This window comes from Elephantulus edwardii, unplaced genomic scaffold (assembly GCF_000299155.1).
Source record: "Elephantulus edwardii isolate Elephantulus edwardi_28Jun2011 unplaced genomic scaffold, EleEdw1.0 scaffold00052, whole genome shotgun sequence".
NCBI lineage: Eukaryota > Metazoa > Chordata > Mammalia > Macroscelidea > Macroscelididae > Elephantulus > Elephantulus edwardii.
Window position 1 is genome coordinate 331,224 of NW_006399802.1, and position 5,445 is coordinate 336,668.

A 5,445-nucleotide genomic window follows, 5' to 3' on the forward strand; every position below is an offset into this window, starting at 1 on the left:
GCGGCCGCCCCCACCCCCTCGGGACCGCCTCCCTCGGGGCCCCGCCTCCAGCCGTCGGAAGGGAAAGGAAGCGGCCCAGCGGCTGCAGATGCCAGGGCGCTGCAGAGGGGTGGGGACCCTCAGGCTGGGGGCTGCACGATGTCTCTGAGTGACAGTCGGGCCCCGTGGCAGCTGCGGCTGGGGCCCCTGGGGCTATTTCGGGGCGTGAGCTCACGGCAGCTGCCCGGGTGCAGGGACCGGCGTGCCCCCTCTCAGCTGCAGCAGCCGCTGCCCTTAATTTAGAAGTTTCCTGTAAATCCCCCCGGATTAAATGTCTCTGGGGAGGCAGGGCTCCTCCTCAGCTCCAATGCCTCAGTTTACCCCGAGCTTCCAGGCTGCTGTGGCCTATGGAGTGGTAACAGAGCGTCTTTCCAGAGGCCTGGGGAAACTGAGGCAGAAGGGGAGTCCAGCAGTCCGTCCAGCGCCGAGGGCGCACTTGGCCTCTGTCCCCCGCCTCCTCTTCCACCCTGTCCTCGGCCCAGGGCCGCAGCTCCCCCGCCCCGCCCCCCACGCGCCCCGCATAGTTTCCACGAAGCCCGGGGTGGGGTGGGGACCTCGCGCTCCTGCGCCCTCGGCGCACGCCCCCGCCCTGCAGTGACAGCCCCCCTTTTCCTCGCCTTCTCCCCGCGGATCCTCCTTTCTTCCCCTGTGAGCCAACTTTTCACCGAAATTTCTTTTCTGCCCTTTTTTGGGATACTTCCCTGTGGGGAGGTGGAGCCGGGCTAGGGTGGGGAAGGCGGGGGGGCGGGGGGCGGGTGGCGAGGGAAAGTTAACTGAGTTGCTGAGAGTGTGGACCACGGAATGGGGTACTCTCCTCCTGCAACAGGGACCCTAGAAACCGCTCCAGAAGCTGGTCCCGGGACGGGGAAGTCTATGGAGCGGGGCGAGCAGCCGTTCTTGGTTGGGGTCGGGAGGGGTGAGGAAGTGTCAAGCACCCAGAAGGAAGACATGGGGAGGGAAGGGGAGGCGGAGGAAGCTGGGGAGGGGGGAGGGCAGCAGTTGGCTTCGCTCCCCAGGGACCCAAGAGGAGACCTGGACTTGGCTGGAGAGGATGGGAACCGTGGGAACCCTGGGCTGGGGTGGGGGAGGGATGTGGGCCTGTAATCCGATCTGCTTAGCTGTCAGCCTACTAGATGCAACAAACTTGTGGTCATTGGAACCTGGTCCCCGTGTTCCCCAAAGTTTATGAAGGAAACCTCCATCCACCCAGTTGCCAAGGTCAGACACCTCCGAGATCAGCGCTTGTTCACTTTCTGTAAGCACTTCATCCTGCGGATCCTACCTCGTATAAATTCATTTCCTCCTCCTAGTCCGCTCTGGTGGGCAGCTTCTCCCTAGGTCTTTTGTGGTCTTATTTTTGTTTTCCCAACTCATTCATTCATCCTGTGTCCCCCTACACAAAACCCTTTCCTCCAAACTCCTTACCCCCTCCCCGCGGCCTCCTTCCTCTCTCCCTCCCTCCCTCCCTCTCTCTTTGAGGGTAAAAATCTGCTCTTCTTAATATGGTATAGAAGATCTCTTGTTTTTTGGCTCCTGTCTGCTTCTCTAGCCACATGCTTTTCACTTCCATGCTCATCCTGATTGCACAGGCTTACACCTCAGGCTGCGTTCATACTGAGATAGGTAGGAGCTTGAGCTGGAAACAGCCATACTTTTCTGAAAACTTCCTGCAACAAGGAATGAATGGAAATCCAAAATCTCTGTAAATGTTCATTAAAATTAATAAAATTTAAAAAAGAAATAATTTTTTAAAAACCCAACAAACTTCCATATTGTTCTTTCCCCAAAACACATTGCCCTCGGCCATCCTCCCTTCCCCAAAGCTGGTTCCTCTGGCCTTTAAGACTCAGATCAAGTGTCAGCTCTTCTGGGCTTCTGGGCAGCCTTCCCTGGGCACCCTACCCCTCTCCACTTGGTGGGGGGAGGTGTTCAGGGTACAGGATCATATTTTTCTCATTGTAGCCTTACAACTTCTCTTGTTCTTGTCTGTCTCCTTCACTGATACATGTCTTGGAGCATTTTTCAATTCTGAGTCTCCAATGGCCTAACACAATACCAGGCTCTGAGTTGGCACTTGGCAAATGTTTGCCAAATGTATGGTGACCTCTTGTGTACCAAGCTTTTGGTGCACAAAGATAATTAAGACGCTGATCTAGAGAAGACTGGGTCTACTATAGTGGTCCTCAACCTCTGGGCTCTTCACACTGTTATGAAAGAATTACTGAATACTGCATCTATTGATACCATTCTTAGCATAGTTAAAATGGAAACTGAGAAAACGAAAATGATTCGCCAAGAAGAAAAACTAAATTCATTATACATTAACCACACTAACATAAATCCTTTTATGAAAAACAATTACATTTTCTCAAGAAACTAGTGAGAGGACTGGTAAATAATTTTACACTTTTGCCTGTCTCTCATTAGTCTGGTTTATATTAGTCCTCTAGATTCTCAAAATCTGCTTCTTCAATCTTTTGCCACATTGGTTTGGAATAAGTAGGTGAAGGAAATAGTCTTTTTCAAATATATATATGTAATTGGAAAGCCGAAGAGTATTATTTAATAATTCCTCTAATTGTGGATAAATGTTACACCAAATTTGACAAGTAGTAGTTTCTTAAGGGTTCCTTGCAAGGTGGACCAGAAACTTTATCAATGACATTTCATAATATGTGACATTAAAATTAATTGTTCATCTTGCATTTTGAGTAGAACTTTATTATTCATGTAGACTTTTGTAACATCGTCTACTGGCCATTTGGAAAAAAAAGTTTCATTATATATATTTTTGTGTTCCATTATATATTACTTTAAAAACTCCACATTCTCTTGAAAGCTTGATTGGATTACAAACACTGTCAGTTATGTTTGGGGTCCCTCCGTTTTCCTAATGTAACACATTCACTTTATTTTTTTTTAAAAACAAACCAAAGCATGGTTTAAGTAGCCAGTTTGTCTTTCAGTTGTTCTTTCACGTGAAAATCTTTGTTCCAATGAAAAGGCAGCTAGTTCAGCTCACAGCTCACTCGCGTAAGTGCTTTTCCTGGAATGTTTTGATATGCAGCAGGCATATTTTGTATGTACTTTTCATTCTATGACACAGAATATTTAAAAGATGTGTTTGGGTTTGTTGGGTTTTTTTTTAAACCTCTTGTCAAGGACATTGTTGGTGGAAGCTGGCATTTCTTTTGTTAACATAGTACCAAAGAATGTAATGACTATTAATAGTTTGTGACAACTACCTTTAATTTGTCTATCAGTGCAAATGTACCATCAGTGCAAATGCTAAATACTACATATACATTGTAAAAGAAGGAAAATACTACTTTAGTATTGTTATGATAATAATTTTTCTCAATGTGCTATTGAAAAGGTCTTGGGGATCTCCAAGATTCAAATTGAGGCTGGCTGATTTAATAGGTATCAGGAGCTCTGACAGCACAGACTGAAGAGTACTGGGCTGCTGAGTAAAAGGACATGCATCTCAGGTAGAGTGAAGCCATCACACCTCTGCAGGAGAAAGATGGGCAGTCCTGCCTGCTAAGATTTATACCCTCAGAAGGTGACTGTGAGTTGGAAATTGACTCACTGTTGGTGAGTTGTGGTTTTTGTTGTTGTTTATCTAACAGGTATTTTTACTCTCCTCCCAAAGTATCACTTGAAGTATCACTGGCAAGAGGTGTGACTAGAATCACATTCCTGAGGACGTGTCAGGGAAGAAGCAGCAGGGGCAGGAGCAGGAGCAAGCAGCTCCTGGTGCACAGCTGGAAGGGACATAGACTGGGCTACCACTTGTATTGGAAGTTGTAGAAGGGATTTGAATGCCAGCGTTCTTAACCCATGATGTTGATATTGCATCTGGGACTAAGGGACCATGGCAGCATGTACTGGAATAGCCAGTCCTCTGCGTCAGAGAGGTGATAATATACCTCTATTTTCCAGTGCTTAGCAGGGGTCATGGGTTAGTAAATATTAGGTGAATGAATCACAAGTGGAAGTTGGCACTTTCTCTAATGGGCTGATGGGCGGGGGAGGACAAAGTAGTTCCATCTACTTGAAGCTTACTCTAGGGGAGCTGGATCAGAACATGTCATGGCTTTAAGAAAGCATAAGGTTCTCAGATAGTAGCAGATGTTTGTGTTCTACAGGGAGACACGAGGAAATAACATACTGGGCAACAGTTAGCTGAAGAATCACAAATGAAAACAGTGGCAGAACTCAGGGAGCAGACCAACAGTCCCGGTGGCTGCAGGCTGGAGGGTGTGACTATGGAAGAAGGTAGAAACAGCATTTACCCTCCTAACACCTTCCCTCCATATAAGCAAGGAGGCTGGAACAGGGCTACCAGTACCTCTTTGGCCACTAGGGACGCTCTGACCCTGTGGATAGAGTCTCCTATCTGGGGCCAGCTTTCTCTTCTAGGGCTCTGGGGCTGCCTAAGGCAGCCTCAGGTTGGAATTTTTGCTTGCTAATTGCTTTCACCAAACCTGGGACCACTGTTTTCTTAGGCTTAGGCACTTGGATCTAGTAGGCTTATTATTTTTAAAAATTCTAATCTACTCAGTATGATCCAGGAAGAGTGTAAACGGTCATTACAAAGACAGAAAAGGAAGAAAAGACCAAAATGGATGTCAGAAGAAACTCTGAAGATTGCTCTGGAGCATAGAAAAGCCAAAGTACAAGGAATAATTCAAGATACTAAAGAGCTGAACAAAAGATTCCAAAAGGCAGCACGGAATGACAAAGCAAAATATTACAATGAAATGTGTGAGGAGCTAGAGTCGGAAAATCAAAAGAGCCAAACTCCTTCAGCATTTCTTAAGCTCAAGGAACTGAAGAACAAATTCAAACCTAGAGTTGCTATAATCAAGGATGCTTTAGGCAGAATATTAAATGATCCAGGAAGTATTAAAAGAAGATGGAAGAAATATACTGAGTCATTGTATCAAAAGGAATTGGCAGATACAGAAGAATTTAATGAAATAACATTTGAGCAAGAGCCTATGGTGATGAAGGAAGAAGTTCAAGCTGCTTTGAAGGAAATAGCAAAAAATAAGGCCCCAGGAATAGATGGTACACCAATTGTCATATTTCAGATAACAGATGCTGCCCTGGATGTGCTTACCAAGTTGTGCCAAGAAATCTGGAGAACAACCACTTGGTCAACTGACTGGAAGAGATCTATATTTGTTCCCATTCCAAAGAAGGGTGACCCAACTGAGTGCGGAAACTACAGAACAATATCACTGATTTCACATGCAAGCAAGATTCTACTGAAGATTATCCAAAAATGACTGGAACAGCACATCAGCAGAGAACTTCTGGAAGTCCAGGCTGGGCTTAGAAGGGGTTGTGATACTAGGGATATTGTAGCTGATGTTAGATGGATCTTAGCTGAAAGCA